Here is a 14,369-nt window from a genome sequence, read left to right on the forward strand (position 1 = left end):
TATATATATCATAATAATCTGACAATACATATAATATTGGCCATATTATATTTACATTACCACAGTGAGATGAGTTTAGTCTCATGAACGAAATGACTGTTCAGTACAGACATGAAGCCCAACTATCATGCTTTACAGTCCTGTGGTCTCTGCCTCAGAGACTCAACTAATCAAAGTGATGTCATGACAAAAATGAATGACCAACTGTCACGGCGGGGTGCGCCAGTGTGAAGAATGAGGTAGACCCAGACGCAGACACGGTGGAGACAAAACGTAGTTTCAAAAATAAAGCGAGCCTTTATTGGCTGATTGCAGAAGAAAAAACATGAAACTAGGGAAACTAAGGAGACTATGGACACTGTGTTAACAGAAGGCTGGGACACTCAGTGAAAGAACTAAGACAAAACTATGAACACTGAGTAAACTAGGACACACAGTGAAACAATGAGGTAAACCTATGAAAACTGTGGTGAGGTTAACAGATGATCTGACACCGACTGAGCAGAAACACACGGATTAAGTACACATAAGGAATGATCAGGGGAAGCGGAATCACATGTGGAAAACAGCTGACAACAATTAACATAATGACAGGACAGGGGACGTGAAGCTAAATACAATAAACAAAAAACACAAGGATCCTTCAAAATAAAACGGGAAACATAACGAGACCCAGACATGACTCGAACTAGACAAACAAAGAAAACTTGGACATGAAACATGACAGATAAACACAAGTAGACTTAACACAGAAAACTTCACAAAGTGATGAGACAAATGGGGAGCTTGAATTAAAACTGTAACCTAGGGATGACAGAATGAAACTAGATAAACCGAAATGAAACTAGACTGAAAGGAATAACAAAAACATCAAGAAACTCAGAATACTGGGTCACATGATCCAGGACCATGACATCAACAAAACATTTTTTCTCCTTCATTTATGTCAAACAATGCTGTATGTAACATTTCTTGCGGTTAGTATCATGGTTGCTAGGCAACCTGAACAGCGCGACGAAGGCTAGACCGTCCCATTTCACAAGCCTCTCACTTCCGCACTTCTCGTACTTATAGTACGCACCGTATGTAGTACGCATAGTGCGCGTACTTCAAGCGTGCGGTCTCTTAATTGGGACACAGCCTGAGGATGGCGCTTAACCCCTCCTCCCCATTTAGCAGTCTCCAACAGCTCAAGACCTTGCATTATCACATAAGAAGCTGGACATCACCAAAAAGACCAGGGTGACATGAACCTTCTCTCAAAATTCTCTTAAGACACCACGAAACCTCCCCTTCCTATAGAGGTGCATAGAATAAATAAATTCATTACTGAATTCCTTCTCAAAATGTTAAAAACAATTTTTTTTCCTCCTCCGTTTTAATTCTACCGTATTAGTTCACGGTTTGATTCACGGGAAGAAAAAGGCACCATTTCTTCTTTCAAGTGTCAGGCAGTCTTACTTAGAATGAGAGCTACTGCACTTCTCCCAATGATAAATGTCAAGATATCTGACTGACAGTTAACTGTCGGTGGCAGTCTGGGTTTTTCCTGTCATGAACCGGAGCTTGCAATATCTATTACTTGTGTCCTCTTCAACCTCTGAGGAACAAAGGCCCATGTTTCTGTGTGAGAGGACATGGCTCCAGCATCAGGCAGCACATAACTCTCTGTCTCTGCAAGGCCTGCTGGGAACTCTTAGGTGACAGCGTCATTTGAGCTGAGGTTGAGGGCTTCCTCCAGCCGGCTGCTTGGCTGCCTGCCTGCCCCCTCCTCATCCATGCTCAATGGACATTGATCCCCCAGCAGCGACACCGTGTCCCAGGGAGGGGTAAACAGATACACCTCGTTGCCTCCAACAATCATTCTGCCCCTGTAGGGACAGGTCGTGGTAAATTAATAGTGTGCTTGCAGCGACTAGATATTGTTAATGTATTTGCTATTGATGGAGTGAGATAACATGAGTAGCTTCAGCCTTACTTAACACAAAACATAAATCCTCCAAGGCCATTGTGGAGAAGCTGCATAGGCAGTAAGTTATTTTGAGCTTTTGGGAAAGTACAGCACAGACACATTAATTCAGTTCATGCGAGTAATACCATAAGCACTGTAAGACGAAGCTTTACTTATTGATTTTCATTTGATTTACATCATTAAGCCGAAGTCAAGTATTGAATAAATGCTGTACTGTTTTAAAGGACGTGGTTTCATTTAGGATTTTTGCCCTCTTGACAGCTGAGTGGTAAAGTGGCTTACACCATTTTTGCAAAGAGGAGAGTGGAGGGGAAATGGCAGAAAGTGCAGAGAGCGATGAAAATAACCGACTAGGCCTTGTAATTCTCTACTCAAAATCATGACAGTCTTCTGTTTTTCTTGAATAAAACAAAAAAAAATGTATTGGAACCAAAATGAATACATGCTCATGTTTAAAAACGGGACCTTTGGATGGTGTCATTTCTCCTTTTAGATAAACACTTGTTACCACCCCCTTACACATATGAGGCAGCGCTTCCTATGGGTGGAAAAATACGACAGTCATTCATTTTACCAAAGGTGCACTTTACCTAAAACTCAGGCCCTTAATCCAGTTGATCCTTCATAAGAGCTGTCAAAGTACTACATCTACGCTGTCTAAGCTCACTTTGAACTTTTGGATTTGATGGGCTTTGGTGTGCTGTAACATGACTTATAAGCCTGATCTTCTTTAAACTTGCACCCAGTTGAAAGAAACAAACAGACCTCAGGGTAGGCCTGTCGCTTAGCAAGTTTGCTCTCCTGCAACATGCATACAGGGTGGGCCATTTATATGGATACACCATAATAAAATGGGAATGGTTGGTGATATTAAAGTCCTGTTTGTAGCACATTAGTATATGTGAGGGGGAAAACTCCTCAAGATGGGTGTGACCATGATGGCCATTTAGAAGTCGGCCATCTTGGATACAACTTTTGTTTTTTCAATAGGAAGAGGGCCATGTGACACATCAAACTTATTGATAATGTCACAAGAAAAACAATGGTGTGCTTGGTTCCAACGTAACTTTATTCTTTCATCAGTTATTTACAAGTTTCTCTTTGTTCACAGCCATTGACATGTCGCAGAGGTTAACACGTGAGGAGCGGATCGAAATTGTGTTGATATCTGGTGAATGCAACAAAAATTGGAACAGGACCCTCAGCTCACGCAGAAGATTTTGTTCAGTGATGAGGCAAACTTTTATGTTAATGGTGAAGTTAACAAACAAAACCACCGCTATAGGTCTGACACTAACCCACATTCGATGGATCCCTCCAAGACTGTTGGAACAACAAAAGTGATGGTTTGCTGTGGTATATGGGGTACAACGATAGTGGGTCCATTCTTCATTAATGGAAACCTCAAGGCCACTGGATATTTGAAATTGCTACATGATGATGTGTTTCCCTCTTTATGCACTGAAGCTGGCACGTTCCATGAGTTTTTCCAGCAAGATGGTGCACCACCACATTATGGGTGCCAGGTCCGAGCATTCCTAGATGAACAGTTTCCTGGAAAGTGGATTGGTCGTTGTGGGCCAGTTGAATGGCCCTCAAGGTCTCCCGATCTGACCCCCTTAGACTTTTATCTTTGGGGTCATCTGAAGGGAATTGTATATGGTCTGAAAACAACACATGAGAAGCACCTGAAACTACGGATACTGGATGCCTGTGCTGGCATTTCTCCTGCGTTGTTGCTATCAGTGTGTGAAGAGTGGGAGAAGAGGGTTGCATCGACAATCCAATACAATGGGCAGCACATTGAACACATTTTATAAGTGGTCAGAAACTTGTAAATAACTCATGAAAGAATAAAGTTACGTTGGAACCAAGCACACCATTGTTTTTCTTGTGACATTACCAATAAGTTTGATGTGTCACATGGCCCTCTTCCTATTGAAAAAACAAAAAAGTTGTATCCAAGATGGCCGACTTCTAAATGGCCACCATGGTCACCACCCATCTTGAGGAGTTTGCCCCCTCACACGTACTAATGTGCCACAAACAGGACTTTGACATCACCAACCATTCCCATTTTATTATGGTGTATAAATGGCCCACCCTGTACATCCAGTGTTCACAGAAAACAATCATAACATTTTGAAATAGATTAATGTGAATTCCCCAGAAAAATTATACCCAAAAAAGGTAAGAATGACCAGGTTAGCAAGTTGGGTAGTGTCCTAATGAAACGTTTTGACTAGATGGGAAATTCACTTTACTGAAAAATTGTTGGAGTTGATTTAGTTTCCTGGTGGGTGGCCATGAACTGCTCTTTTATATTGATAGATTTTTAGAGTCAGAACCTCCTAATTAGTGGAGGTGCTGGTCAAGTTACTTAAAAATAGTAATTAGTTACAAATGATTTTATTACTTCTCCAAGAATGTAATCCCGTTACTTTACTAAAGACATATTTTCAAAAGTAATTAGTGCCTTCATTACTAGTTACTTTTAAAAAATATGAAACACAACCTGAATACGTTAGGAAGCAATAGACCTTTCAGCCCAATTCTATTTTTTCTGCATAATCCATCATATAAAATTGAATCACGTGAAAAAGTCTCTTTTTAAAAATTGTTTAATCTTTTAACTTTTAACTTTTAACAAAAATGTAATTATACGCAACACTCTAAGACTGGAAGAAATTTGTTTAACATTTAAACCCATTTTCTGCATATTCCAGCATATAAAATAAAATATTTTTTGTGTTGACACTCAGTCTTTCAAATAGATACAAGTAAAACACAGCAATAAATACAATCAAAGATTCAGCGGTACTAAGTCCTGTCGCTTTTAAATCTATTTTCACCTTTTTAGCAGGAGTGGGACAGGTAGAGGATTGTCTCATGTCAGTGGGGGGATCCGGGGGTTTCTCTGTGAATATCATATTCCTGTGCCGGCTTGCTAGGCACTTGCTCAGATTCGAAGTTTAATTTTTCGCTGCAGAAAGAAGTTGTTTTACCAGGTAGAGTGTACAGTGGACGCTGATGTTTTTGTCACTTTTTACAGACTCAAACTCAAAGTAATGTCAGTACTTCCACGCTCTAAACCCTGCATACTCTGCGTACTCTCTCCCGTGCTCCATATCATCCAATAGTGATCTACACACGAGGGCACGGTGGTTAGCACTGTTGCTGCACAGCAAGAAGGTCCTGAGTTCAATTCCACCATAAGGCTGGGGTCTTTCTGTCTGGAGTTTGCACGTTCTCCCCGTGTTTGCGTGGGTTCTCCCCGAGTACTCCGGCTTCCTCCCCGGGTACTCCGGCTTCCTCCCACAGTCCAAAAACATGCAGTAGTGGGGATAGGTTAATTGGTCAATCTAAATTGCCCATAGGTGTGAATATGTGAGTGCGAATGGTTGTCTGTGTCTCTGTGTGTTGGCCCTGTGACAGACTGGCGACTTGTCCAGGGTGTACCCCGCCTCTTGCCCTATGACAGCTGGGATAGGCTCCAGCACCCCCCGCGACCCTGAAAAGGATAAGCGGAAGCGAATGGATGGATGGATGATCTACACCCGTCTTTTGCTGCCACGAACGTCATGTGTTCGTACGTCATTGTGATGAGACACTCCCACAAACAGTAGTAATGCAGTGTGCTTACGGGCAAGTAACAGTAATCTAATTACTTTTTTGCAATAGTAATTCCTTACTTTACTCGTTACTTGAAAAAAAGTAATCGGATTACAGCAAAGCGTTACTTTTAACCAGTACTGCCCGTCTCTGGTGGAGAGCGACCTTTGCTTTGGGGAAAACTGAACCCTGACATCAAGTTTTCTGGTGAGGCTAAAATGGAGTTAGATGGACAAGCAGATCATTACACCGCTGTATCAGACTGAGACAACCTGAGAGAGAACTGGAAGGCAAGACTTCCAGTTCTCTGCTAAAGGAGGATCTAATTAGAATGCGTCTTGGGCACCTTCCTTTGCAGGTTTTCAGGGCAGAGGTTTTCAGAGTTTTGAAAAAAAAAAAAACCCAAAAAAACAACAACAACTGGAAAAACCTTCTTAGTCTGCTACTACTGTGGTCTAACATTGTCTAATTGGATGGATGGATTTTTGGATATGGGCCACTCAAGGAAGTCAACTTCCTACTGTTAAGCCAGTGTTTGCCTTTTTCTCTTTCCCCATACAGTTTTGATTCTAGATTTGATTTGTCAGCTATTATTGTCACGCTAAAATACCCAAAAAGTTCAGCCTTGTAAGAGTTTTACATATAATGGAAAAGAGAACCAGTTTGGATCTGTCATTTCAGGCTTTTGTTGTCAAGGCAATAGTGGTCTAATGTGAGTATCCAAGGTTATTCATTTTTGTTATCTCTATTACAACATAACAAACAAACATGGTACTACTTAACAGATTGCTTAAGAAGGTTTTAAAATCTGGGTGCCAGATTCTGCAGGCAGCTTCAGAGATCTGAACACACTGTTTTGGTTCTCCAGTGCAATCTAACTGTAGGAAAATTACTGCCAGAATGTTTGGGTTACACAAATGTAAGATGGAAAACTCATCTTCAGTTTTTCTCATACCTAAACCAAATATTCAGAAATCACAAAAATCCATATTCTGTGTCAGCATTCTTCACTCGTCAGCATCTCAGGCAATATTAGCCTCATTAAGGCATCGGGGGAAAACAAGTAAACTTGTCCATCACCCTTCTGTCGATCATTTGAGGTTACGACTGATGTATTTCCATCTGATGAACTGTGTGTTAAACGGGTTCCAGCTGTGATGTCTTGAGTTTATGATATTGAATGTCAATGCTTTATAAATTAGCACATGTTGCGCATGGTGTTAATACCAGGATTTTTTTTTTTTTTAGCTGTGTGTAGATGTTCTTCTCAAGAAGTTAAACAAATCTGAGAATGTGAAAATGAGGGAATCATTTACGGCTGTATTTTCAGACATGGTACAACAGTGGGATTTAGCTTTAGTTAATTAACTTAAAAAAAATTATGCCATTATACAGTGGGGCAAAAAAGTATTTAGTCAGCCACCGATTGTGCAAGTTCCCCCACCTAAAATGATGACAGAGGTCAGTAATTTGCACCAGAGGTACACTTCAACTGTGAGAGACAGAATGTGAAAAAAAAAATCCATGAATTCACATGGTAGGATTTGTAAAGAATTTATTCGTAAATTAGGGTGGAAAATAAGTATTTGGTCACCTCAAACAAGGAAAATCTCTGGCTCTCACAGACCTGTAACGTCGTCTGTAAGAAGCTTTTCTGTCCCCCACTCGTTACCTGTATGAATGGCACCTGTTTGAACTCATCATCTGTATAAAAGACACCTGTCCACAGCCTCAAACAGTCAGACTCCAAACTCCGCCATGGCCAAGACCAAAGAGCTTTCGAAGGACACCAGGAAAAGTATTGTAGACCTGCACCAGACTGGGAAGAGTGAATCTACAATAGGCAAGCAGCTTGGTGTGAAAAAAATCAACTGTGGGAGCAATCATCAGAAAATGGAAGACATACAAGACCACTGATAATCTCCCTCGATCTGGGGCTCCACGCAAGATCTCATCCCGTGGGGTCAAAATGATCATGAGAACGGTGAGCAAAGATCCCAGAACCACACGGGGGGACCTGGTGAATGACCTGCAGAGAGCTGGGACCAAAGTAACAAAGGTCACCATCAGTAACACACTACAACGGCAGGGAATCAAATCCCGCAGTGCCAGACGTGTTCCGCTGCTGAAGCCAGTGCATGTCTAGGCCCGTCTGAAGTTTGCCAGAGAGCACATGGATGATACAGCAGAGGATTGGGAGAATGTCATGTGGTCAGATGAAACCAAAGTAGAACTTTTTGGTATAAACTCAACTCGTCATGTTTGGAGGAAGAAGAATACTGAGTTGCATCCCAAGAACACCATACCTACTGTGAAGCATGGGGGTGGAAACATCATGCTATGGGGCTGTTTTTCTGCCAAGGGGACAGGACGACTGATCCGTGTCAAGGACAGAATGAATGGGGCCATGTATCGTGAGATTTTGAGCCAAAACCTCCTTCCATCAGTGAGAACTTTGAAGATGAAACGAGGCTGGGTCTTCCAACATGACAATGATCCAAAACACACCGCCCGGGCAACAAAGGAGTGGCTCCATAAGAAGCATTTGAAAGTCCTGGAGTGGCCTAGCCAGTCTCCAGACCTCAACCCCATAGAAAATCTGTGGCGGGAGTTGAAGGTTGCAGCCAAGTGTAAAGGAGCTGGGATGAGAATTAACACCTCCAAGACTGACGTCATAGTTTTCAGCCGGAAAAGGGTGCAGAGTCTAAGTGCCCACTCTGAGTTTGGTGATCAGTTTCTGACTTCATCAAGGGGCTAAACAACACACAGGTGCATACACTTTTTGATCGTGTATATAAAGATAGATGGGAAAATATATAATATAAAAAAATAATAATAGCTATAATAAAATTATGATAATCTTTGAAATTGCCACAGACGAATTGATATATTTGGCAAAACATTTGTTTCCAGACACTGTTGCGATGGCCAGTTTTACCACTAATCTTGACACAATCATACATTTTTTAGAAATTATTTTCTGTTCAACAAATTGTCATTGAAGAGGAAAAGGAAGTGTTGCAAAACACTGGTGAGCAGTTCTTTTGGTTGCTTGCTTTGTCGCTAACAATCCAACAAATTCACATGGTTTATTCAAAACATATACAGTATGTGAGCTGCTGAGTCCAGTAAATAATTCCTTCTTTGCTGAATAAGGCTAGAGGAAGTTAGATGAATGTAAATGCAGCTATTGAGCCGACACTATTTCTTTAGCTTCTCCTTGCTCTCATAGTGATTTCAGTTCTTTATTTAGGATTTCAGTTCCTCCCAGTGAAGCATAATGTTATGGTTTCTGTTTATGATTCTCTTTGTTTATTGCAGACATTGCTTACACTGAGTTGTATTATGCATGTTTATTTTTTTTCTTACATTTTTCAAAAATTTGCACATATATTTAAATCAGGATCAGCGTAAATTGTACAAATGCTTTATGCTTTATCACTTAATTCTCTCTCAAAGCCATTTTAGCTCATCTTAATTTGCTGCCCCTCACAAATAAAAGGTTTGAAAGTAAGTGGGTGGGGCTTCCTTGCTCAGTCAGAGCTGTGTGCCTGAGATGACTATGATCATGATTATTAATACATCCACTCTCACTGACATCAGGAAGGGCAAAAACTCTGCCAAATCAGCAAGGCGGCGCTACCTGCTGTAGTGATGTTTTGAATAAGGGAGCTGCTTCTTCTTCTTACTGACATCATATAGAACCAAGAGTAAACAAAATGCATTAAGTGGTGAACTATGTGTACGCGGTTTATTGCTCACAGGGATCACTTCCTTAAAGTATACTGACGTTCCATCCATCCATCCATTCACTTCCGCTTATCCTTTTCAGGGTCGCGGGGGGCGCTGGAGTCTATCCCAGCTGTCATAGGGCGAGAGGCGGGGTACACCCTGGACAGGTCGCCAGTCTGTCGCAGGGCCAATACACAGAGACACAGACAACCAGTCGCACTCACATATTCACACCTATGGGCAATTTAGATTGACCAATTAACCTATCCTCACAAGTTTCATGTCTTTGGACAGTGGGAGGAAGCCGGAGTACCCGGAGGGAACCCACGCTCATGACGTTCATACTTGAAAAATTGTCCGTGTTTGATCTCCATTGCATTGGCATATATTTGACAGAAAATAAGCAAAAAACACAACAAAAAGCTTGTTTGTTTTTTTCCAGACCACAACAACAAAGTTGGTGAAAAACTCAAAATGAAAGAATGCCCATTTCTTAGTTTATGGGTCAAGCACACTCTGATTGTAGCCACAAGGTAAAATACTGGAAAATAAAGCAATCCATATTTTGGTAATGTGGCGAGGTGTTGTAAACCTGCCAATCCAGCCTGCAAGCATCTGTTTTTAAGCGCTGATAGCCTTTGTAATTTCCAGCCCAGTAAAACTACCCAGACACACATTTCACAGAAACCTTTAAAATTAATCAGAGCATGTATTGATTCTTCTATTTATCACGCCACAAAAACACTGACTTTTACAGTAAGTTGTGGGTGGTCTATTAACCAGTAAAGAATCACAGAAGCATGGTGAAAAACATCATGTTGCCCCAGATAGGAACATACCTGTGGTCCTCTGGTACACCCATCTGCTCATCTGAAATAAGGATCCCATGCAGTGTTCAGAGCTATAATAAGAAGGGCAGTGATGTAACTCTCAACTCCACTACTGACTTGCATTTTCCTCTGGGACAGCTCATCTATGACCTCTGATTGGTGTAGCCTGTTGGTTGAAACATACACAGAATTTGTTGCTCATGTGACATATATGTTGCTTTGGCCTGATTAGGGGGCAGCATGGTGGCGTGGTGATCGACACTGTTCCCTGACAGCAAGGGCCTGGGTTCGATTCCATCACCTGGCCACATGATAACTGTGTGGAGCTTGCATGATCTTCCCGCGTTCCGGCTTCCTCTCAAAGAAATGTAATTAGTGGGGTTAGGTTAATTGGCGAAGCTAAATTGCCCATAGGTGTGAATGTGAGTGTGCCACTGGTGCCTCCACATGTCCACCACATTAGAAACACCTCTGATTTGTTGTCAAAAATATTGTTTGTTGTTGTTTAAGTTTTAAAAAATACATATTTTAATACAACTTTACAGTTAATGGGATCATTTGAAAGAACTAACAAACCTTATTTCACAACTGTCAAATTAATTACAACTTTATTTTTTTACAACTGTCAAAATTATGCTGTATGCAGTTTGGTTAAACATGCAGAAAGTGTTTGTACCAATGACTTTGTGTGAATTGCACGTTTTAGCACAGATCAGTTAGATTACTCTAAAAAGCTTAAAATGTTTAGGATATCTGCCTGAGAGCACATGATAACATGCCTCTTTAGCAGTGCTGTTGCTCATGAATCTGTTCACATCTCACAAAAAGCTCTACAAGGCAAGACTGTTCCACTCCACTGCACAGCAAAAATCAGTCTCTCTCATAATAGCTCTGGGCAATTTCAGACCACACAGAATGACAAGGGAATCAATTTCCCTGGTTAGGTTATAGATGGATTTTCTCTCTCTCTCTCTCTCTTGCTCTTTTTTCATAAGAAATAACTGCAATACATTATATGAATTATTAAGAAGTCTTTTGCAGTGTTACATAAAGAAGGCTACACCACCACCACTACCCTCTGAAATATAATGAATATTGTTATGGGTTCAGAAATAATTTTTAATAATTTGCATTCGCTGATCTTGCTTCACAATTTTGACCAAAGATTGGGTACTTTGAATATTCTTGCGACATGTTCACGGGCTTTGAATATTAAATAGTCACTATACGTCCTGTAATCTACCACAAGAATTCAGCTTACTTTGTTCCATTACATAATGAAAAGCTAGTTGATTTGTGGAACTAGCCTGACCTCATGTGGAGGATACTGCACAAAGCAGTTTCTAACACACTCTTGAAGAGAGTAATGACTACTTTTTGGATTATGTGAAGTTGCTAGGACCTTACTTACTCTTTCATCTACACTCTTTGATTATATGTAATTAAAAATGCACTTAACTCTATCATGCTTAAAGAATTGCTGTATTACATCCATTACACTTTGACAGGGACACAAAGACACACTAAGGCAAAGATGATCAGTCTGATCTGATCCATCTGATGGAATAAACATAAGTAGCTAAAGGCACTAATTAGATTAATGAGCGCTATGCTTATCAAATATGTCAACAGGCATGATGTAATAGAAAACATGAGTGGGGCAAAAGCATGTACCTTAAATGATTAATCACAGATTATTCCACAGGCATAAGCAGTTGATGAATGCTCAGAGCTACAAGGTAGCTTCCAAATTGCTTTTTTCAAAACACTTTCTTCTTTTTGCCCTACTTTTTTTTTTTTCCAATTGAAAGCCTGTTATTGACAGGCTGCATAACTTTGTTAGACTGGACTCAGGGTTTCCCTTAAGCAAGTACTGTACTTGGGCTATAGTAACTACTAGGAGCTAAGGCAGAGCTGAAACCAGCAATCTGGGTGAATAAATACCAATGTGCACTATTGAACAAAGTTTAAATAAAGTTAAACTTGTGTAATATGTTTGATGCCTTTGTGAAATATGAATTAGGGCTGTAAATCTTTATCGGTAACTAATCTAATAATCACAGTGACTATTAATGTAAATGAAATATCACATAATGAATTACAAAAGTAAAGAAAATGCTAAGCCCCTGGGCTCAAATGGATGACTTTCAATTGCCAAAATTTGAGTCTTAGGAATTTTTAAAAAATCTTTAACATATACTTTTATAAATGTCAAAAAACATTACAAACAATGATCAAGATCCACAATCCAACTTTAATTAAAAATGCACTATAATATCTATCTATCTAACATTCTATCTATCTATAAATAAAACTTTCTCCACTCACCCTGTGGGTGGTTTTTGGTTGTGGTTCAAGCTTGAGATCTAGGTAGATCTCATGCCCTGCCGGTCATCAGATACCCTGCTAGGATAATAAGCTGGCCAAAGGAGGAGAGAGAAGTCACTGACTTCAAGACAACAAACCTTCTTATCATGCATGGAGTGTTTCACCCCAAATACAGCATCATGAGACTGTACGCTATGCAGAAGGCCAAGTCAAAACCAATATTAAAGATGAAACAACAAACATCCATGAGTATATCAGGAAGATAACCACAACTGATCATGTGCTTAGTGGATAACTCAGGCTGCAGAAACCTAAGAAAGAAGAGCCGCAACAACAGGAACCATCATGAAGGGACAGGAGCCTGTACAGCATGTACCACACCAGGTAAGACCCCAGGTGCAGGCTGTGCAAAGATGCCCCTGGGACAATGCAGCACATAACAGCAGGGTGCACGATGCTAGTATGCAGGGAATGTCACAGAAAACATGAAAAAATTAAAATTAAAGCAACTGATTGCCTTAAGTACTTGCTTTAAGTACATTTCTTCAGTTCAATGGTATTTTTTTGGCCTCCAAAAGTCATTGCAGATTTGGATGAAAGGAAAGAGGGAAGAAAAGAGTAAAGCAAACAAAAGAAAAAAAAAGAAGAAAACAAAGTGTGGTAATGCTAAAATTCAAAATCTCATTTTGAGGCTCCTGTCCTTTATAATTGCTAATATAGAACCAACAACCTACTAAATATGTATGCAAAAAACAAAGTAGTTAAAAAAACACAGGCTTGCAAAAATAATAGTTTTGCTGATGCCTAAATAATCCAATTATTCAAACTGGCTTTTTTGCTATGACTCTGCTTTTGGTAGTTTAAACATATTTGTGAATGTTTACTTAACAGTTTAAACAGATTTTAGTTATATTCGTCTTTCTGTTATTTTATCATTACTTTTTCTCACGAACAAACCGGAATTAAGCTTCCTTTGCGCCTATTCAACTCTTTAGAAACAAAAAACACTACATTCACAGTGAGGTGCTAATTACGGCTATATTTCAAGCGTAAAACGTAAAAGTTAACTACCGTATGTCTGTCCGGGCTCGCGGTAGGAGGGACTGTGTTGCCATGACAATGACGTCAATGTTGGTGTCGAGTAACCAAAGGTCAAAATAAAGACAAGTGAATGAAAACGGAAGGAAACTAAACGGGCTTCCTAGAATAGCACAGAACATTACCAGGTTGACTCAAAATACAAAGTAATTTCCTGCACTGGATGCTGTCGTGTCGTTCGTCCGGGGATAATCGTTTTATATACCGGTAAGGGAACGTCACACGGCACAAGGTTAGGGTCACAGACGAGCTAACAGCAGCTAGCGAGCTAGCTGTAGCCTAGGTCGTTGGTTAGCTAGTGCTAACACTTACCACATATTGTTTAGTCTGGTAGGACGCCTGGCAGCACAAAGTTACTTTAAGCAGTTCTCGGGAGATGCCGGTTACCTCACAAGCAGTTGACGTTTGTTACTAACAGTCATCTTGCTGTTTAAGTTAGCTTTTTCTATGTTCAGTTAGGTAGGACACAGTAGCTGGCCTTGCAACAGTCTTTACCAGCAGTGCAAGTTTACTTCAGTGACATTACAGTACCGTTAAACCGCAATATGCTTCTAAATAACAAGGCACCAAACAGCTGTTTCGTAGCTAATGTAATTTAACCTGTGGCGCAAGTCAGCGTGAAACAGCAGGCTGGCATGTTAATCTTTTGAGGCAGTGCAGTGAGGGACAAAGTTGTTTTGTTTTGTTGTCGTTTTTCTCTCAGGAGCACCATTGTGCTAATTCACGAGGCTCTATGGATGCTTGGCACTAAAGTATTTCGGAAAAGATTAAATGTTAACTTTACTCCTCATTTTTCC

The 14,369-nt window shown here is 40.4% G+C and overlaps 1 long non-coding RNA gene across 2 annotated transcripts in view; it reads right to left on the reverse strand.

The window, feature by feature from the left end:
• The window catches only part of LOC102195006 (uncharacterized), a 43,005-nt gene extending 29,423 nt beyond the window's left edge, over positions 1-13,582 (reverse strand). Inside the window, exons 1-3 of one of the 2 annotated variants that reach the window (XR_312373.1) lie at positions 13,546-13,582; positions 12,475-12,565; positions 10,156-10,312 (exon numbers count right to left, since the gene is read on the reverse strand). This is a non-coding gene — a long non-coding RNA (uncharacterized LOC102195006). The remainder of the gene's footprint in view (positions 1-10,155; positions 10,313-12,474; positions 12,566-13,545) is intronic. The other variant, XR_312372.1, reaches the window with a different exon arrangement.
• Between the last annotated feature and the right edge of the window lie 787 nt (positions 13,583-14,369).

This window comes from Pundamilia nyererei, unplaced genomic scaffold (assembly GCF_000239375.1).
Source record: "Pundamilia nyererei isolate P.nyererei 1_Seehausen unplaced genomic scaffold, PunNye1.0 scaffold00501, whole genome shotgun sequence".
Classification (NCBI taxonomy): Eukaryota; Metazoa; Chordata; class Actinopteri; order Cichliformes; family Cichlidae; genus Pundamilia; species Pundamilia nyererei.